Source organism: Balaenoptera physalus, assembly GCF_965194825.1.
Source record: "Balaenoptera physalus genome assembly, chromosome: 1".
NCBI classification, from domain to species: domain Eukaryota; kingdom Metazoa; phylum Chordata; class Mammalia; order Artiodactyla; family Balaenopteridae; genus Balaenoptera; species Balaenoptera physalus.
This window is the reverse complement of record NC_138882.1, coordinates 64,946,833-64,969,269: the sequence shown is the minus strand read 5'-3', so window position 1 is coordinate 64,969,269 and position 22,437 is coordinate 64,946,833. Positions and strand designations below refer to the sequence as shown.

At 45.7% G+C, this 22,437-nt stretch overlaps 1 protein-coding gene and 1 pseudogene across 2 annotated transcripts in view; both read right to left on the bottom strand.

Annotated features, from left to right (window-relative positions):
• Positions 1-22,437, bottom strand: part of CD247 (CD247 molecule) — a 77,442-nt gene that overhangs the window by 47,111 nt on the left and 7,894 nt on the right. The gene's annotated exons all lie outside the window — the stretch shown is intronic.
• Positions 9,073-12,907, bottom strand: LOC309638466 (V-type proton ATPase subunit e 1 pseudogene; annotated as a pseudogene). Its single transcript has 2 exons — positions 10,070-12,907; positions 9,073-9,820 (listed from the first exon to the last, which is right to left on the bottom strand). The product of its transcript is annotated as a V-type proton ATPase subunit e 1 pseudogene (transcript).

Genomic DNA, 22,437 nt, shown 5'->3' with positions numbered 1-22,437 from the left:
GGTCCTTGTCCCACAATATTGCTCTCTAGCTGTGTCCCCTTAAGGAACTCAGTCAGCCACCCAGAACCTCAGTTTCCCCATCTGTCAAGTGGGAATGACAATCCCTCTCTCAAAGGGTTTGTGAGGAGGCGCTGACGAGGTAATACTATGAGAGTGCCTTGTAAAGTGGAAATCAGAATACGGCTCTAAGATATTATTAGCATATGTACTAACAAAAATTTTTAAACAATTTCATTGCTAAGATGACATTATGGTAATCTTGAGACTTTTTTTACAAAATAGAAAAAGACCCTCTCTGATGGAGCAAAACCAATATATCCCTTTCTATATGTGCAGGCATTTTTTTTTTTAATTTATTATTTTTTTAAGTTACGGCTGTGTTGGGTCTTCGTTTCTGTGCGAGGGCTTTCTCTAGTTGTGGCAAGCGGGGGCCAGTCTTCATCGCGTTGCGTGGGCCTCTCACTGTCGCGGCCTCTCTTGTTGCGGAGCACAGGCTCCAGACGCGCAGGCTCAGCAACTGTGGCTCACGGGCTTAGTTGCTCCGCAGCATGTGGGATCTTCCCAGACCAGGGCTCGAACCCGTGTCCCCTGCATTGGCAGGCAGATTCTCAACCACTGCGCCACCAGGGGAGCCCTGCAGACATATTTTTATGCCACATGTGGGAGCATATTCTGGTAATTCAAATAGTTCTAAATTAAAACTTGGGGCAGGAAGAATACGGTGAGTACAGGGAGGAAGCCTGCCCTGAGGGTCTGTGAAGGATGGTCTGTCTTTGGGCTCAGCCTCTTCTAAGAGGGAGAAACAGCTGCTTCCCCCTCCATTTCATTAGTCCACACCTCGTGGAGAGGCAACTTGGAAAGCAGGGCTGAGAAGCACGTGATGGATTTGTGAGGTTTTAATACCTGACTGCCTACAAAAGACTAATAAAAATCCAGGGCAGGATTTTCTCAAGAGGAATGTGCCACTGTGGAATAAAAATGGAAGAGAGAAGGGAGAGTTCCAAGAAGGATTTTCCCCCATCCTCTGTGTTTATAGGTACAGGTTTTGTGTTCTTGTACGACAGTTTAAAATATACATGGTGTTAAATTAGCAGTCCAATAACAAAAATAAAAGGGCTCCCACATCACCTTCTTTGAAAATACCTATTCAAATAGGATGAAATGTTATCACGGGCTTTTGCATCTGGAAACAGGGTTAATTAAAGATTTCCTGCCTGCTTTGTTGAATAGGTGACACAACCATTGAGACACCAGCAATGCCCTGTCTACTTAGTCGGCTCTGCTCATTTTCTTTCTATTCATCTGGTTTGGTCGTGGAATTCCATGGAAGCATGACCCCGTTCAGGGACCAGAGAAGCAAAACGCTGCTGTTCACCTAGAGCCTGTGTTTGCCTAGAAAACTGATACGTCGGGGATGCCAGGACACAAACCCAGAGGACAGGGACTTGGGTCTTCTTTCCTGAGATCTGTAAAATGTGATGTGACTGGCCCGAGGAAAAGAGGCTGAGGGGCTCCTGGCCGATCGGTTTTCAAAGGGCAAGAGCCCAGCTGCTGGGCAGCGGCGGCTTTGTTGGACCAAAGCCCAGGGCGGCCCCTCCCAGCTCTGAGTTTTCCCCACCTCCTGCTCTCTTCACAGGCGCTTTCCCTGAAACGAAAGAACCGTGATGCATTCGTTCCTTCAAAAGCGGCTTTAAAAGTGCATGAAACACGAGATTGAATGCCACCCAGCCCTGCCTCTGATCTGTGACCGCGCTGGGGTGTTGGGACAGGCAGACCCAGCGAGGAAGCCGGCCTCCCCGCCTGGGACACAGGGCCGGGGTAGCCGCCAGATGCCCCCCGTCTCCACCCCCTTTTTCTGACCTTCTGGCCCAAGTAAGGAACAGCAGCTTGTTCATCTTTGTGTCCCTCCCAGCACCGAGAACCACTGCAGAAAGCAACCCATGTCCCTCAGAAAAATACGTACACACAGGCGGGAGGGCTGGGGCGCATCTGGAGGGCCAGTGGCCTCCCAATGCCAAAAAGATTATTCTAGGTGCTGCCCTCAAAGCCCTTTCACCTTTTCTCCTCATCTTGCCCCCATTTTACTTAATTTTTCTTCTCCCATTCTTTCTGTTTTCCCCTCTCTTTCTCTCTTTTCTCCTTTGACATCTCAGAAGGAACTTACATAAGCAGTTATTATATTTTTATGTGTTAAACTCATTAGTTTGTTAAATTAACTTGTCATTTTTAAATAGTATATTTTATTCTATATTTATAAATTCTGAAATCCTAGCTTTGGCTTCTCTTCCTTTTAAAAAAATTTAGACCACCTCACATCTATTAAAATGGCTATTATCGGACTTCCCTGGAGGTCCAGTGGTTAAGACTCGGTGCTTCCACTGCAGGGAGCGTGGGTTCGATCCCTGGTCAGGGAACTAAGATCCTACATGCTGTGCGGCACAGCCAATAAATAAATAAATAAATAAATAAATAAAATAAAATGGTTATTATCAAAAAATAGAAAACAACAAGTATTGATGAGGATGTGGAGAAATTGGAACACTTGTGCATTATTGGTGGGAATGCAAAATGGTGCAGCCACTGTGGAAAACAGTTTGGCGGTTCCTCAGAAAATAAAAAATAGAACTACCACACAATCCAGCAATTCCACTTCTGGGTATGTACCCAAAAGAACTGAAAGCAGAGTCTAGAAGAGATATTTGTACACCCATGATCATAACAGCATTATTCACACTAGCCAAAAAGTGGAAGCAACCCAAGTATTTACCAACAGAGGAATGGATAAACAAAATGTGATATATACATACAATGGAACAGTACTCAGTCTCTAAAAGGAAGGAAATTCTGACACATGTTACAACATGGGTGACTCTTGAGGACATTATTCTAAGTAAAATATGCCAGATACACTAGGAGCAATACGGTATGATTCCACTTATATGAGGTACCTAGAGCAGTCAAATTCATACAGACACAGAGTAGAATGGTGGTGGCCTGGAGCTGGGGGGAGGGGAGCAGGGAGAGTTATTGTTTAATGTGTACAGAGTTTCAGTTTTGCAAGATGAAAAGACTTCTGTGGATGGATAGATGGTGGTAGCTGCACAGTGATACAAATATACTCAATACCACTAAGTGTCTACATAAAATGGTTAAGGGGGTAAGTTTTATGAGTATTTTACCACAATAAGAAATGGCAGGGGGGTGCGGAATTTAGAAGCACATACTGTTAAAATTGTCTTAGGCGTTAAGACTGTCACATTCCACGTCTGTGAGGGAGGAGGAGAGAAAGAAGAGGTGAGCAGCCTGCTTGTCCACAGAAAGGCTTAACCCTCATAGCGCTGAGGAAAGCAGGAGACCTTGCCTCTATCACCCCATCCATTATTCTCCCGTGCACTGTCACTTACTTTTCTGAGTCCAACATGTTCCACTGCTTTCAGAGATAAAGGTAGGCAACAGCTTGTAAAATTTAGAAGCTGATATGTATGAAGAAAAAACAAAAACAAAAACAAAAAACCACCAAGAAAACAACAGGCTGGTGAGCTCTGTGAAGCCTCTTACTAGCACGGAGGGGAATTTCCCTCTCCCTTCACGTAGGCTGTCGTCTCCAGCTTCAAATCATCGGCAACCTCCCTGGCCAGGGTTAGCCCCAGGTGGGGGACACCACATCCCCCCAAAACCTCTTCTTGAACTGACAGTTCATTTTGCCCCAAGTGGGATGTGAGAAACCACTCAAATCCATCTCAAAGGGACCCCGCGGTGGGTGGGTGTGAGGGAAGGAGGCTGAGCCAGCTGTCTTGTCCAGGGACATCCAGCGTGGTGTCAGCTTGGAGGAGCAGGTCCCACAGTGACAGAAGGCTTCGTTCCCCGGATGCCATGGGGTCTACTGGGGGCAGAGAGGAAGGCGATGGGGAATGGCAGGTGGGGGGAAGGGGTTTTGGGTATTTTTTTGGATTCCATACATATTCCACTTCTGGGCAGGTGAAAATGATTCCACTGCCACCCTCAAACCTTTCCTGCCTCCCCTCCCCCCATTTTCTTAATTTTTCTTCTCTTTTCTTTCCATCTTCCCCTTTCCTTCTCCAGCTTTCCCCTTTCTGCTTCACAGAGTAAGCATCAAGAGACAGCTGTTACGACATAGAGATCAGACTTTTGGTTGCCAAGGGGGAGGGGGGAGGGAGAGGGATGGACTGGGAATTTGGGGTTGGTAGATACAAACTACGTATTACGTTTAGAATAGATAAGCAACAAAGTCCTACTGTCTAGCACAGGGAACAACATCCAATCTCCTGGGATAAACCATAATGGAAAAGAATATTTAAAAAAGAATGTCTGGGGCGTCCCCGGTGGCGCAGTGGTTGAGAATCTGCCTGCCAATGCAGGGGACACGGGTTCGAGTCCTAGTCTGGGAAGAGCCCACATGCCGCGGAGCAACTGGGCCCGTGAGCCACAATTACTGAGCCTGCGCGTCTGGAGCCTGTGCTCCGCAACAAGAGAGGCCGCGATAGTGAGAGGCCCGCGCACCGCGATGAAGAGTGGCCCCCACTTGCTGCAACTAGAGAAAGCCCTCGCACAGAAACGAAGATCCAACACAGCCAAAAATAAATATAAATAAATAAATTTAAAAAAAAGAATGTCTATATGTGTAACACTGAGTCCCTTTGCTGTACAGCAGAGATTGGCACAGCATTGTAAATCAACTATACTTCAATAAAAAACAAAAAAGCTGCAAAAAAAAAAAAGAGAGACAGATGTTACTTAGCTGAGCTCTTTCTCAGTGTCGCCCCTGGGTCAAGGGCTAACACGCGTTACGTCTTTGGATCCTCATAACAGCCATATGAGATAGGTGTTATTGCACCCATTTTACAGATAGAGGTGCTGAGGCTTTGAGAAGTTAAGTTAAATGCCCAAGGTCACACAGTTAGAATACGGCAGAGCAGGATTCGAACGCTGATGGTCTGCCTTCAGAGCCAAGACTCGTCACTCTGTTGCTGTATTTTTTGCAAATTCTCTTCCATTCTCTCATTCCTCCTCCACATCTTCCGCCTTCCCTTCCTTTTCCTAACGAAGTATGTCTGATGATAATGGTGCCAGTGGGGAATGGAGAAGTCTGACTGATAAGGAGAGGAAGAGAAACCCTTCTTGGTCTTGACCACCATAGTTACAAATGGCCATCAGCTCTGCCCTTTGGAGAGCAGGCCAGGAGGGGTGTGATGTGTACCCTGTCACACGTGAGATCTCCAACAGATGGAGACAGGCCTGGGGTTTAGGAAGCTTCACGAGGAAGGTGGGTGATGCAAAGTTTGGGCCCATGAATGCACCAGAGGCAGGCTCCAGGAAGCAGGGACACTGTGGGGAGGGGAGACATAGCAAGTCTACCGCCGGGAATTTATTCCAAGGAACTAACCCCAAATGTGGATATAGATATATGCACAGGAATGCCCACAGCAGCACTGTTCATAATGCATCCAAATGTGAAGCCATTTAAATGTCCAACAATAGGCAGTGGTGGCATAAATTATGGCACTCTATGGGCACTAAAATTGATATAGAGAAATACTTAACAAGAAGGAAAGATGGCTATGATTTATTGTTCAGTGAAAAAAAGTTACAAAACTAAATGCACATATTCAAACCTCGAAGGATAGTCACCAACATACTAATGAGTCTTGGTAGCAAAATTTTTTAAAATGATTTTTGTCTTCTCTTTGTTCTTTTCTATATTTACTAAGTTTTCCACAATAAGTATGCTTAGACCTTGTAATCATTAAAATATGAAAAATGTTGTGTTTTAAAGTGTGTGTGTTGGGCTTCTCTGTTGGCCCGGTGGTTAAGAATCGCCTGCCAATGCAGGGGACACAGGTTCGATCCCTGGTCTGGGAAGATCCCATATACCAGGGAGCAAAGCCCATACACCACAGCTACTGAGCCTGCACTCTAGAGCCCGCGAGCCACAACTATTGAGCCCGTGTGCCGCAACAAGAGAAGCCACTGCAACGTGCACTGCAACGAAGAGTAGCCCACGCTCACCACAACTAGAGAAAGCCCGTGTGCAGCAACGAAGACCCAACGCAGCCAAAAATAAAATAAATAAAAGTGTGTGTGTTGTAGGTTCTAAAAGCAGGTAATAAAATCCACCCAGTTTTAAATAGGATGCAGTAGAATTGCTGACTTCCAAGTCATCTTTTGCTTATTTCTCATTTTCTTTAGTATTCTAGGACAGGAGAACGTTTCTTGGTGGTGAATTACTACTTTTAGGGGCAGCATCAAGTAAATAAGGACACAAAGATTGTAAATATTGCTGGTATTTGATTTGGAAACAGTACTGATCTCCTTGGATACCTATTATCCTAGAATTTAGAGTTAAAATAAGACACAGGGATGGGGGAAGGAGCACTGGGCTGGGAGTCCATCCTGGGCTGAAGATCTAGAACCACAAAGTGTCAATTGGAACAAACCTGGAACTCCCTATAGACGGGGCACCGAACCCCATCCATGACCTGAATTCCACCTCCAGCACCTTTCTGGCTCAACCACCAGCTTCATGATTCTGCTACCTCCTTTCTTGGGGCCAGTGAACTAAAGGGATTAGGACAAAGGAGATCTCCTAGCTTCTTTACCAAGTATAAATTCCATGATGCAGAGGGGAAGAGAGATGGTACTAAAAAAGTCTCCTTTATCGTTTTACCCAGGGCTGTCCTGACCAAACATTCTATTGAGGGTCTGGTCCTTTCTCCTTGGTGCCTAGTATAGACCCTGTTGCAGATGTGTGATGGGTGCTAGCAGCTTGGCCTTGGGATCCTGGCCGTGGTAGCTCTCTGCCACCCTTCCTGTCCCTCAGCCTCTCCTCCAGCCCTGGCCAGGGCAGCGACTTCTGTGCTGCTCAGGTCAAGAGCTGCCTTCCCATCTGCCCATCTGTTCACATTTCTATCCCTCTGTGGCTTAGTGACTTTGGATGTTTTTCACACCCCAGAACAGATCAGCTGCTAAAACCAACAATGCTTTGACATATTTCTACATAAATCCACACCTTTCCGACCATTTGTTCTGGAACACTCAGGTCCCTTAAGAGTCAGAGGAACAGGGACATTGGAGAGAGAACAGGTGGAGAGGGCCTTGAAGGAGCTAGAGATGGGCACATGCTTCAGAGATCATCAGAAAACACTTGAGATTAGCCCAGACAGACCTGGCCACTGGCAGACACTCCATTTGACATTTCTAACTTTATCTGTTCAGGCATTCATTCTTTTTTTATTTATAGTAATAGAAAACATTTATTACAGTGCTACTATGTGCCTAGCTCCATCTGAGCCCTTTACACACATTATCTTTAATTCCCAAATTCTTTAAGGTAGGTAGAGTTATTTTGATTTTATAAAGGAGCAGACAGTTTCAGAGAGGTACAGTCACTTGCCCAGGGTCACCTAGCTAGGTAGTGATAAAGCCAGAATTTCGATTTAGGTCTGGTTGCCTCATAAATCTATGCACTTTCCACTTCCTGCTGAAACTGACCTCCCTCAGTCCCACAATCTGGATGGAAATGCAAATGGAAGACGGAAGGAGGCACTTGCCAACTGTGGATACCCAATGTCAAGTGGCTGCTTTCCATGATTTTTAGCTGTTGCCCTTGGGAAGAGCTGTCAAAAAGCCATTCTCACAGGGCAGCCCTGTGGGGGAAAGTGAATAGCAATGGATCTATTGCTAGCCTCCTGTGCTGGTCAACTTAATGACCAAAATGAAGTCAGACTAGATTGTCCATCAGGGCCTAACCCATCAATGAGTGATTAACCCACAAAAATGATGACTTTAATCCACCGGTTCTCAACCAGGGGCAGATTTTGCCCCCTAGGATTTTGGCAACATCTGAAGACATTTTGGGTTATCACAACTTGGAGGTGCTGTGGGCATCTAGTGGCTGGAGGGCAGGGATTCTGCTAAATGTGCTACAATGCACAGGACTGCCTCCCACAGCAAAGAATTATCCAGCCCCATATGCCACAGTGCAGAGGTTGAAAAGCCCTGCTCCGAGCACTCAATCAAAACGTATTTGACACACCTGGAGACCAAATATCAAAAACAGTAGCTATTTTGTTCCTGCAAAATTGTCACTAGGGTTAAACTGTACAAGAATTAGTGGTGACCAAGGTGTCCACACCCTGTTAGGCTAGTCATTTGGCATTGTATATTTTTTCCAGTTTGCCTTCTTCGAGAGTGGGCCATGGAATTTACTTAGCCCTTCTTTGGGTTAAAATCAGGAATGGAAAATTTGACCTCTAAGAGGAAAATAAATAGAAAATGAAAGTAAGTGTAATAATGGAAGCTCATGTGCAAATTTTAGTTGAGTGTATTCTTTTCTATAAGAAAAGAATTGCCTTGTCTATGTGCAGATTTTCTGTAGCCTTAAAGGAAAAATAAATAAATAAAAGAGTGTCGCAGGCAGTTTCCACTCAAAAAAAAAAAAAAAGCCACCGCTCCAGGCCACAGATATACCTACAACCTGTCCACACGTAACTTTCTGGGAGAAGAGCTTGGATTTGGACCCAGAAGAATGGAATTCAATTTCCAGCTCTACCAATAACTAATCTTGAGCAAATCACTTATCTTTTTTAAGCTTTAGCTTCTCCACCAATAAAAGGGGGCTAACCTATACATTTCAAAGGGATGTGAATTTTTCATGAAGTAATTTACATTAAAGAACTTGGCAAAACTATAAAGTGTGATCGAACCACTCACAAGATGACGATCACACACACACAGAGGGCTTCTCCTCCATGGGGCATGTGGGTTTTCTTTATTAGATTTTTCCACATTATCACTGCCTATGTTTCTCCTGGGTGATATTCTATTTCTTATGCTGCACTGGAGAAATACTCATTATATCATGAAAGGGAAACTGAATTCAACTTATTTTACTCATGTCCCAAAGGAGATTACTGCTTCTGAGAAGACAATACATTCGTTACAATGAGAAGGCTTGGGATGATTAGGCAGACATGTTTATGATGTAGCTTTCCATTTCCCCGATGATGAGATCTTGACATTACCCAACGCTTTCTTTTTTTTTTTTTTTCTCCATAGAAAGCAGAAAAATAATTTATTCCAAAAGAGAGCAGAAATAAGAAATTCATCCTGAAAATATACTTTGGTATAGTTCTGGTGGGACAGATTTTCCCTCTGAACATGTTCTCCTACTGACTGCCCCACTGGAGTCTTATTGTCATGTAATAGTTTTTAAACACGTCGCTGATCCTCATATTGTAAGCAGGCAGGAGCCATCTTCAGATACACAGTTCCCAAGGAGAGAGTAATGTCATTTCTCAGAAGAACAGCATTTTCTATCTTGGAAGAGTACATAAACATTTTATAGAGGCAGCATAGTTTAGATTCAATAGGCACATCATTCATCAAAGTGTAAAAAAGGTGTCAGGAAAAAATACTGCTTTGTAGAATAAATATTCAAATGTTGTGTGAACGTTTAAGGCAGCTGACGGCCAAAGCGGGTGACTCAAGGAAGGTGGTCTGGGTATGGAGGTGATTTTGCATCTAGAGGAGTTTTCTTTGTGACCTCAATGACTGAGCACTGGAGAGCAGGTCTTCTTCCTCAAGGCCAGTGATGCTTGATGTACCAGATGATTTCATTTTTCAACTGTGGTCCAAAGAGAGTCTTGAGTTGGGCCAGAACTGCAATCAGCCAAAAGAGATAGCAGCGGGCTTCCCTGGTGGCGCAGTGGTTAAGAATCTGCCTGCCAATGCAGGGGACACGGGTTCGATCCCTGGTCCGGGAAGATCCCACGTGCCGCAGAGCAACTAAGTCCATGCACCACGACTACTGAGCCTGCGCTCTAGAGTCTGTGAGCCACAACTACTGAAGCCCGTGTGCCAGAACTACTGAAGCCCGTGCGCCTAGAGCCTGTGCTCCGCAACAAGAGAAGCCACAGCAATGAGAAGCCCGTGCACCGCAACGAAGAGTAGCCCCTGCTCGCCGCAACTAGAAAAAGCCCACGCGCAGCACCGAAGACCCAACACAGCCATAAATAAATAAATTAATTAGTTAAAAAAGATAGCAGCAAACTGAACAGGTCATCAACATGGTGATGATAACTTCCCGGTTGGGACCCTTAGGGATGAACCAGGGCACCAGGAAGCCAACGAAGCCCCAGAAAACACTCATCATGACGAGAGGCACGGTGAGGCCGGTATATGCCATGGTTGCGGCGGGAGGTGCCAGCCCCTGCCCCGCCGCCTCACTTTGGTCCCACCGGAAGTCCCAGTGCTTTCTTGTCCTACAATAATTCTTACCACATTGAGCCAGACTCTTACTGCTCTATAATTCTCATCTGTTTTTGTCTTTCTTTAACTTAACAGGATGCTGGATTTTTACTTTCAAAATCAACACAATTTCAAGGGTTAAAAAAGGTTGAAAATAGAATATGCCATCCTTTTATTATAACCTGAACTTAAGATTAGAGAGATGGCCTGTACACGTACGTGTGTTATTAATTAACTTTTATCTGATGATCTCGAAGCACGGATAGCAATTCTAACACACATGATTTCTCATAACTACCCCCCACCCCTTGCCTGTAAAGGCTTGTTATGCAGGGCAGAATTATTATGAGGACAATTAAGCTGTGTGTTGTGATGTGCTGTGAGTTCCTGAGAATAGAAACTCCTGTGACTAAACTCTCCATGAACAGAGCGAATCAGAGAATAATAACAAGTGCATTTATCACTCAGGCCAGCCGAATCACATTGGGGTTTCCATTTCACTTTAGTGAGAGAGCTATCGACCTTGAAGATACTCCCCCAGCAAATGTAGGCCATTTTTTGTTTTAAGCTCACACCTGTGCTATCTGCTCACCGAAGCCAACCACCAACTCCAGCTGTGCAGCTGCCTAAGGAGGGCACCTCAGGTGTCTCCCTGGTACTATGGGCTGGGATCAGGCAGAGATGGGCAGACACTTACTGACGGGGCCTCCTTTCAGACGCAGAGCTGGAAAACCAGGCATATGAAGTAGTGGAGGTAGATTTGGACCCAAGCATCTGACTTCTGATCCCATTGTTCTTAACCAGGGGTGGCAAAATATGGCCTACAACCCAAATCTGGGCAGCTGCCTGCTTGTAAACAAAGTTTTTTGGAACATCGCCATGCTTACTGGTTTGCATGTCGTCCATGGCTGCTTTGTGTTACTCCAGCAGAGTTGAGTAGTTGTGAAAGAGACCTGTGGCCCATAAGCCTAAAATGTTTACCATATGGTCCTTTGGAGAAAAAGTTTGCTGAGCTCTGCTTAACCACTGGGTTTCATTCGAGAGAGTCCAATGGTAAATACTTGAGGCATAAAAAGAACACAAACAATGTCAGGGCCCTTGCCTCCAGAATCTTTCACTTGGAAAAGCAATGTGTAACTACATACATAAAAAGTTAATTAATAATACAAGAGTTGAATGATGATGTGAATCAGCAATCAACGACAGCCCAGGGCACTAACCTTACGAGCTGGTGTATATCAGCTGTTCATGTGCTGCACACCAAGCCCAACACTTTTCATGCATTAAAGACTTTGTTCCTCACTAAACCCCTCTGAGGTAGGTATCATTACCCACATAAAACAGATGAAGAGTCCCAGATCCAGAAAGCCTTTATTTTCCTCAAGGACACACAACTGGAAAGTACCGAAAGTAGACTCTGAACCCAGTAAGTGTGACTCCAGAACCCATGCTCTTCACCATTGATTGAGAGGGGCAGACGGTGAAAGCCTGAGGAGTTCAGTGAAGGGAGGGATTATTGCGAGCTGGGTGGGCTGCAAAGGCTTCAAAGCAGAGATGGGGTCTGAGCAACGCCAAGAAGGATAGAGGAGAGTCTGAGAAACCATCCTCCCCATGTGAGGGAAGACCACGCCGCACATTAGTCATGACCATCTAGCCCTGGGGAAGGGACTTGGCCAGAGGACAGGGCTTTCCTAGGATTAACCACTCCTGGACCCATTCAGAACATCCAGTAAGTGTTTACCAGCAGCCCTCGATCAATTGCATCCAACCTGTTACCACACGTCAGTGGGTGGGCCCTGAGCAGCTGCAAATGGTCCTGGCAGGAGGTATGGGCGGCAGGTGGCTTGGTGGTTGTCCCTGTGCCCCAAGGAGAGAGCCTGGGGCAGGTCGGTCTTAAAGCCTATGGGGAGACATATAGTCAGAAGCACCCTAATCCCCCAGAGAGAGATTCAGACCTGGTCTCAGCATCCCACACCATAGCCCCCTCCTCTGATGGCACCTCTTCCTGCAGTCGTATTCATGGTGGAGCTCAGCACAGAGAACCCTGGGAATGGCAGGCATCAAACCTAGGCGGCACCACTTACTAACGACAAGTCCTGAGACTAGTCTCTTAGAGCTTCTGTTTTCTCACCCATAAAATGCAGTACTGATGCCGAGTACCTCACGGGGTTGTCATAAGACTGAATGGGCTTTGTGATGGGACCCTATGTGGAAACACCGGGTGCACGCAAGCGCGCGATAAACATCGTTAGAGATGGAAGTTAAAGGTAAATGGAAAGTTGGCAACAAGGGAAAGAATCTGAAATAAATGAAGACGGTTCTGCTTCAGGATGTGGTTCCTTTCTCCTGAATCAGCTGAGCAAGAAGGACTCCTTGTTGACGATGTGAACCTCACAGAGTGGCCTTCTCTCACAAAGGAGGGGGCCGTTTTCCAGCAGTAGAATAAAAGCTGTGCTGCTTCTAGTCAACACTGTCCTCTCACAACCTCCCACACCCACCGCCCAGAGCTCCCTGAGGCGCTGGGCGCTAGCAAGAAGAGCAAAGGAATGCTAGAAATTACTTTCTTTGCCATGAATATCCTTTTAATACATCTTCTTGTCCCTTTCCTGCCTCCTAATTCTCTCTCTCTCTCTCTCTCACACACACACACACACACACACACACACAATCTTCTTGCAACAGCAGAGAAAATCAAGGTCATCCCTAGTCCTGGTCTACATACCTGTGTTTGTAAACAAGCATGTCTCACTAGAGTCAAAATTTATTCTTAACTAAAACACACTCACAAGGCCTTTCCTTGCAGTCAGGACCCTCATCCAGTTTCTCAAATGCTCATGGACTGCAGAAAGCTACAGAGAAAGGGCCAATTCCTGGTGACTCTTGCCAAGAAGAACATGTTTGAAGCATTTCTTGACTCAGAACTGAACTGGAACCACCCTGCCTCACAGCCGGGGCCCCCGGCAGCTGTGACCTGGAAACACAAATTCGTCTGTTCTTCCTTCACCAGCCAAGGAGACCACACAGAAGGCAGGAGGTGTCAGCCACAGCTGCCACCCTAGCCCTTCCTCCTGTCAGGGTCCCTCCGCCATCCAGACCACTGCTACGTGGAGTCGAGATGGAGCTTGGGAAAGGAGGGTCTGGAGCAGGTAGAAGAACTGTCTCAAAATCCAGAACAAGCCCTGCCTCTTGAATTACCATTCAGATTCATTTCGAGATTGCAGAATGTGCTGGCGATGTTTTTCTAAAGGGCAACCCCGGTGCTCCTGAGATGGGAAGCACCCTCCCCTCTGACATGTTTATTCCATCTTCCGGAGGGAGGGAGGGGACCAAGTTGGCCCAGCAACCCCACAGTCTGCATCTACACCAGTCACTTCCGCAGGAGCTTGACAGTCAACCGGGCTGGAAACGAACACCTATGTCTTGAGCTAGAAGTGTCCTTCCCTTAGAGATACCTAATGGCAAAGACCCCGGTGCATTTAACATGTCTCTTTCCCTTCCTCATTGAGCCACATCATGGTGAATGACAATCAGTGTTCAAAACAAATAATCGAGCCATCATAGAAACAACTCTTCCAGATAGTCTTAGGAGAGGTTGAGAAGTATCTTCTTGTATTTAGGTAAGAAATTAAAATGATGACTCAAATCATAATTTCAGCAAGGGACTTGTTACATGGTACTTGGGAAGTTTCACAATCTCTCTGTACCCCTGAGGTACTTTTTTCAAAAGGGTGTCTTAGTTTGGGTTCTTCCAGAAGCAGACCCTGAGACAAAGATTGGAACACAGGTACTTTATTTGGGAGATGTTCCCAGGAAGCATTGGTAGGTGTTATGGATTGAACTGTGTCCTGCAAAAGATTGTTGAAGTCCTAACCCCCCTCCCCCTACCCAGTACCTGTGAATGTGATCTTATTTGGAAATAACGTGTTGGCAGATGCTCAAGTTAAGATGAGGTCACTGGAGCGGGCTCTAATCCAATAGGACTGTGTCCTTATAAAAAGGGGATGTTTGGACACAAAGACAGACTGGGCCATGTGGAGATGGAGACAGAGATCAGGGTGATGCATCTACAAGCCAAAGAGTGCCAAAAATTGCCAGGAAACAGCCAGAAGCTAGGGGAGAGGCATGGAACAGATTCTCTCTCAGAAGGAACCAACCCCGCTAACACACTGACTTTGGACTTCTACCCTCCAGAACTGTGAGAGAATCAATATCTGCTTTTTAAGCCAACCAGTTTGCGGTACTTGGTTACAGCAGCCCTAGGAAATGGATATTGTAAATACGTGCGGGAGTCTGGCAGGAACAGGAAGGAACTCCGTAAAGGGAGCCTTATTGGCTAGTTATCCCTGTTAACAACGGGGCTTCATCATGCTGGCAAATTCGAGGAAACAGCATGGAACAGGGAGTGCAGAGTTACCACACGTGACGGCACAGCCTTGTGGGTGAGAATTCAGTCACTGGCTGAGGGCTGCCCCAGCGGGGCATTAATTCTCCTGCACGGGCAGCCTGTAGGTGCCCAGGGTGGAGCGGACTCCAGGGCCAGAGCTAGGCCTCGGGCCACGAGGTGCAGATGGCGACAGCTGGAAGGCAGGCCAGGTGCTGAGGGGGAGGCCAACGTGGTATGAACAGGCACCGCCCGCTACAAAGGACGTGCTAAACTTGCCTCTGCTTTTGGAAGTTTCTGTTGCAGAATTTAATACATAGGTTATGTAAGAAGAGTAAAGTATCATTGGCCCCTCTTTTCATTGGAACAATCCTACCAATCAGTGCCCCAAAATGTCCCCCCAATCATTTGCCTGTCCTGATTGCCATGGAGGTGTGAGTAGGGCACGAGAGCTGCTCAAAAGGGACGGAGCTTCTAAGCCCTTACCTGGGCATTTGCACTCATGCTGCTGTCATGCCTTTGATATATACTTCCCTTTCCTGGGGTGTCTTCCTCTCCTCTGCTTTGCATTAAGTCCTACCCATTCAAATCCTTTGACCCCAAAGTGCATCCCTTTACTCCTCCAGCCTAGCTTTCTGATAGCCCTCACATTTTGAACCACTCAGTACAGTCCTCCATTGAGCTTTTCTCGATCTGTATTCTGTAGGCCATTTAATAGGGGTTCCCTGAAAAAATAAATGCCAAATGGGGTCAAATCAATTAGCACAGCACTGCATGCTATATCTCCCTCTCTTCCTCCTGGAGATGTGTAAGGCACGTTTGCAGAGAGAAGGTTCTGACAAGTCCTGCAGTGAAACAACAACAAACAAAACCTTCCTTAAGTTTGCTCAGACTAGCGTTTCCAATACTTCTGTCCCCTCTTTCTGTGGTACAGCATTCCTATCTTGCAGAACACAGTTTGGGAAACAATCCCTTTGTTATAAACTTCAGTACAAGGCCTTTAGGAGTCGGCTCCTTTAGATGAGGAAGGTTGGCTCATGTGAGCAGCTGGTCCCAGGGAGGCAAGTCAATACTGGGCCTGGAGTGGGTGTGGGCTACGTGTCTCAGTCCCAAGGGCCATGAGTGGAAGGTGCCCCCAGGCTCTCATCCCAGAACCATCCTGAGGGTGGGGAATGAGTTTCCAGGGATGGGCAGGGGACTACTAAGAGCCCTAGCTGGTGTTTCCTGATTTCCTGAGGTAAGACATCCTGCTCCTAACACCAGATCTGCCCTTTTCCAACTTTTTTGTGGCAAACAAACCTCAACTCCTCCCTCTAAGTTTATGACAAATGTAGGCTCTTATCCCGCACCCAGAGGCAATATGGTTCACGGTGGGGGCCAGGTTAACTGGGGCCAAAGTCCAGCTCTGCCAGCTTTGTACCCCTGGGCCTCAGCTCCCCACCTGCATAAAAGGACACCAATAAAAGTCCCACAGGATTAGCTGACCTAATGCATGTAAACAACACAGAAAACAAGATCCTCTCAACGAGTGTTAACTGTTACTGCAGCTCGTATCACTTTACCAGACTACTCGGATACATCTATCAGCCCTCGAAACTGTGAGTTCTCCAAGCACAGCAGCTGGGATTTATCACGCTGCAGCACCCGACGTGTAACGGTGCTTCCTCAGAAAATACATTTAGGATGAATGAAGGCACGGCTATGCTCTGCATTTTATTTCTATCTCTGATAATATTTCCGACAAGGAAATGTATCGTTAAAACATACCCTCTTCACTCATAGAAAGATTACCTGATTTTTCTCTCATTGGTTTTAGTCTTCTCTCTCCAGCTAGATTAACCTAACAGATGCCCTGTCATGACTAGAGGTGAGTTTGGCTGCCAGGGCATTGGATCAGTGGGTCACTGTCTTTGTGGTCACCATGGCCCCGGGGCAGTCACAGCAGAGCTGTTTAAGATGCCGTTGAGTTATCTGCACAAAGAGGTAATTTATCTGTCTCTCTTAGTCATGAATGGGGTGCCAGGCAGAGAGGTGAGACACCCAGGTAGAGCCGCATCACAGAAAGCTCTTAAAAGGAAATTCTTCCAAGTCCAAGGGGTCAATCCTGCTCACCCCAGGGAGGTCGTCCATTGGTGAACAACTGACAGGAAAATCTGGGCACATCCCTCCTTAAGAAAATTAAATGTGTCTGTCTATGCTATGATAATCCAATAAGTGAAAATTCACACTCATGAAAATAGCTAAATTAGAAAACGAACCCTTGCATTACTAAATGATTCGATAACACTCTCCTAAGTATATTTTAAGTGCTGTTATAATATTCTCTTCCACAAAACTTTCCAAGGGCCTCGTCTAGCAGGGGAAGGTTCCCTTGTATGTGGCTGATATTTTCTTTTTTAAAAAGCAGCTTTGTTGAGGTATAATTTACATACATAAGGCATTTTCTGAACCTATATGTACTAATAATATATGGAATTTGGGTCACTTGTTCATTCATTAAACTTTTATTTTATACCAATAAAAAAGCACTCTGGCTCTATGTGTGTGTGTGTATGTGTGTGTGTGTGTGTGTGTGTGTGTGTGTGTGTGTGTGTGTGTGTATTTAGCTTTCTTTTTGCCTGTCCACTGTCTGCCTTGCTCCTGACAGGACTCTGGGAGGAGTGCTGACTTTATCTTCTCCCAGAGGCTGCAGGAGAGTAGGTCCTGCGAAGCAAGGCCCTCAGACAGCCTGCTGTCTTGTAGGTGGGCAGGTCAGGGCCTGTGACATTAATGGGCAAAGAACTTAAAAACAATGGGAACTTGATCAAATGAGGCTCCCCAGCAGTATCAACTGTCCCCATCCGGGGTTTCCTCACGGTAGGGATGACCCAGTGCTTTGTTGCACCTCCTGAAATAGTTGAAGGCTGTCCCCCTGCTCATGGAAGTGGCCAGTCTGCCACCGTCAGGGCCTCATGGCTAGGATGAACTAACGTGGTCCAGCCAGCCGCAGCCCTCTTGCAGTTGCCATTCCAATGTGAGGCCTCGTTGCACACACCTGAGACCCAAGTGCCCAGCTCAGGAAACACCACTCCTTTACAACAGGGCAGCCTGGCGGCCCAGAGGAACGATAGCTGGAGTGAGAATCAAAAATCCTGGGTTCAAGAGCTGACTCTGCTACATGACATTTGGCTGATTTATTGATCTCTTGGACCACCATTTCTTCCCTGGTAAAATCCAGAAGTAGAACTTGAAGGTATCTATCCTTTCCAGCTCATATATTCCGTGATTCTGTCATACCAGAGCAAGGTCACAGAAAGTCTTTGGGTCACAGAAAATCTTTCCCGAGAGGCTCCATCTACTGTTCTTGTCACTGAAAGTACAACTCACTGACAGCATCCCCCATGCCCACCTCAGCTAATCACGATATCATCACAGGCCCCTTCTGATCACGAAGTAGTTACACTACATGAGAGGTGCATTCCTGATGATTCTGCAAAATTCAAGTTAATTTCTCACAGGAATAAATACAAAATCGGAGTCACAGTATTGTAAAGAGTGCACATAAATTGAGACCTTATTAAGTTTTTGTACTGCATTATTTTGAATTTGCATAATTCAAAATCCCATTAAATGTGATTCGTGCATTCCCTCGGAAAGGATTTTTTAAAAACCTTCGAGGGAAAAGGAATGAAGGTGATGGGAGAGAAAGATAACGTCATAGGGTCAAACTTGGAGGAAGACCATGGGTTTGCAGGAACTCTACGCGGAAAGCATCCAGGACGATAGAGAGGACTCCCTAGAGAGGACCCAGTGGCACAACACCTGCTCCCCTGGGTGACCACTCTGCACTGAATCTGAGATGATTAGCCAATTTTGAGGTTAGATTTCTTTCTTTTTCAAGTTGCAATTACTCCAGGCTTGAATGCTGCTGCAAAATATTCACCCCCCCCAAATTTTAAAATCCCGCAGCAGCCAAATCCTCTGTTAATCCCTTGCCACGGAGGAGCCATTTTGTGCTCTTCAAAATGGCTGACAGGAATTTTCTGAGGAAGCTACGGCCTGAAACCAAACCAGCAATTAGATCGCCTCTGAGTCTGAGGCTTTATGTTTAGAGCCACAGCTAGAAACAAACAGATGTGTTTTTTTTTTTTTCCAAACTAAAGAAATCAAGAAATTGTCATGAAGATCAAAAACTGCTCTCCAAACCTTCCCTTTCACATCCTCCCCACTGGCCATTCTGGGTTGCAAGAGTTTGTGATCATAACTTGATTCACAGTCCGTTTTTGGTTTCCAAGTACCTCCCTCTCCAAGATGAAATTACAAAGCTTTGAAAATTAGAGGCACCCTTCCCCTCACCCCGGAGCGCTATTCCTGACGAGATACTCTGTTGAAATGGAAGGAATTTGCTTTATAGCAGCCTCCCTTGTGGAATTATGGATGGGAACATTTAACAATACAGCATTTGCAATGGGCAGGTGAGAGCTGGCCAAGTTTTTAAAGGGGATTTCACAGGCCAGGTCAGCAGGGAGATGGATGGGTGAGCTGCGGTGGATACAATTATTTGACTTTCTGAGCTGTTCTTTTGAAGCCTCTACACTTAATAGAAAGAAAAAGAATAAGCCTCTTTGCCAACCTTTTGTAGCTCAATCTTTATTGTTCCCACCGAAATCCAAAGAAAACAGACAAGATTCATTTTGTCCAGAAAGCATTTGTGTATTTTATATAGGTCTGGGTTTTGAAGCATTGATAGTGAAGTGGGAGAAAAGACAAAGATTTCTCTCTAATCTGAAGAAATCAAAGGGGGAAATTTCTGAAGCTCTCTAGCCTAGCTCAAGATAGTCTTGGTTGGTATCTCCTGATATACGCCTCCTTTGCTACTAAACTCAGCATGGAAATTAGCACAGGCTCACAAAATGATGAAAATTAGACCAGACCATAAAGAAGCAAGCCTGTAGGGAAATTAAGACTTTTTCATAAAACCTGAGAACATGACCTACAGAACTAGGGAAGCTTTCTTTTACCTGTGGGCTCTCAATCACTCAATATCCATCTCCAAGACACGGGCCTCGTCAATGGACTGGTTGGGCCAACCATCTACAGAATTGTTTGTTTTCCTTGGGGCACAAGAGAAGTGCTTGGTAAATATTTACTCATTGATAAGTCAAGTGATTTACCAGATGATTTGTTTTATTTTGTTTTTAAGTTAAAAATTCCTTAATTTTTATTCCTGGTTACCACTATCGCAATTTACAAGACAATATGCCTGATGTAAGGAAATGAAAAAAACAAATCTACAAGACGTAAAAGACCTCAGGAATGTACATCTAATTGACACTACATTGCAGTAACCAATAGCTACACTTTTTTGAAAACTGTGGCTAGGACAGTCCTGAACAAGAAGTTTTCCTGTTCAAGCTGCAGTAACTTTTCTGACTACGGATCCTTGTTCCTTCTGTAGCACATTTTTACAGTTCCTCTAATGCATTTGGGACGACTGCCTCACAGCAATCTGCAGCTTTCCAGACGACTCCTCACTCTCTCCTGCTAAGAACGTCAACCCTTTTCTGCTGAGTTTTTAGAACCTTCTGATACCATATCCACCCCTCCACTACCGGATTCATAACCACCAACACAGGGACTGCTCAAGCTTCTTCCACCAAAACTGCCCCCCTTCATGGGCCCATAATTTGATTACTGTTGTTCACTATAACTTCCAAAATCATTGTAGTATCCTCCACTACCATAGTTACCACCGCCAAAATGTCCTCCTTCATTATAATCGTCATATCCTCTGCCACCGCTAGCATTTCTACCACCTTGGTTTGCATATCCTGGTCCACCACCACGTTAGCTTCCTCTAAGGCTATAACCAGGACCATCACAATAGTTGCCACCATCACCTCCAGATCCACTATAACCACCGTCATCCCGCTGCCACCACATCCACAACCACAGGCTCCTCTTCAACCAACGTGTCCTGCGTGACCCATAAAGTTGCCACATCTACCTCCACCTCTCTGCAATCCCACAGACTGCATTTCTTCCTTAGAAAAGGTCTTTTTCACTTCACAGTTATGCCCATTGAGAGTGTGGTGTTTCTGAACAACAGTTTTATCAACTGTATCATGATCACCAAAAATCACAAAAGCAGATTTTTCTCTTTTTTCCACTCTGCCTGTCTTCCATAACGTCTGTGATTTCAATCTTGCTATACTTTTCAAAGTAGTCTTTCGAATTATATTCTTCTGTGTCTTCTTTAATGCCACCAAGAACAATTTTCTTCACTGTTAGATGGACTCTACAGAAGCCTCTCTAGAAAGAGCTCTCTTTGGCTTCACCACACACACATCAGCCTTGTGTGGTCAGGCACACATTGCCGCATCCACCTCGTGTGACTACAAGAGTAAGTCACAAAACCAAAGGCCCTGGGATGTTTGGTTTGGGGGTCTCTCATCACCACACAGTCTGTGAGTGTGCCCCACTTCTCAAAATGTTCAACACTCAGACCACCAAAGAACAGTTTTCTCAGTTGCTCTGGTTCCTTTGGATCATGGCCATGGTGCAAAGATATGTATAATTCTAAGTACTTTAGCAAGAACGGCAGGTCAAGAAGTATTTTAAAGCAGCAAACTTTTTTTTTTTTAATTCATATTTTCAACTGGCTGTTGCAAAGAAAAGACAGGACACAGAATTAAATTCTCGTCGCCTTAGAAAGGTCTGTAAGGCCTAAAAATGCACCATTTGCACCATTTTCTGCCAGGCACCTCCTCCCTTTTCCTTCCAATTCCATGCTCTCTTTCCCAACGGAGGAGCAAGGCGGCCCTTGTGGGCAAATGTGCCATTCAGATGGTTTGAATAACCAGATATTAAAAATAACTATCAGTCTGGCGATACCAACTCTCGACAGCCAAAATAGGGCACCACAAGCCACCTTATTGAATTGTTTACCTATTCTGAGGGCAGGAAGAAAGAAAAGCATCAAATGTATTTTGACTCTTTTAGTCAAAACTCAGAGGATGGCCACTGTGGGAGGAACTGGTGAGAATTTGGGGAGCTGGTGACATTTTCTGCTGACAGGTACGTGTTCCTGAAACTCTGTGTGCTGGGCCTCCACTCTGAGAAGGGCTCACCGTAGGGAACTATTTGTGTTGGGTTTTTAAACTTGACTTATGAGAACAACAATTTTCCACCTTCCTTTGTCACCTCAACGCTGGTAACAATGTCAACAGTGGGTCTGGGAGATCCCCAGGTATCTGGACTTCGTTATAAGGGGAAGACAGGGTTTCCACAGGTCGGGGTGGGAGTAGGGTAGGCATTCTAAGTAGAGGGAACTGGGAGGAAGGCGGAAAGAAAGAAAGACAGCAGGCTTACTTGGGAGATGGCAGAGTTCTGAGGGCAGTTGGGAGACCTGAGACGTCTCTGCATCTATGAAGAAGCTGCTCCCACCTCTCCATGATCCTAGAGATTCTAGCTTGGACAGAAGTTTTCTTGACTCCCTTCTGCACAGAATGCCTGGAATGGGCTCAGTGACATCTCAGCTTTGCCATTCTCCTGCCTAGCTCACCAGTTCTAAGCTCAAGCAATGTTTGCCCTTCCTTCTACAGAGCTGTCCTGCTGCCACCAACCTCCTCTTAAATGCACACATTATACACAGAAAGCCACTCACTGGTGCACACAGAAAGACTTACCTGCAGACGCAAGACACGTCCTTCTGCATACAGACAGGCGCACACACAATGCACCCACACACTGGGACACACTGGAACACGTGCACAAACACGCAGCCTCACACACACCTTCACATGCACACT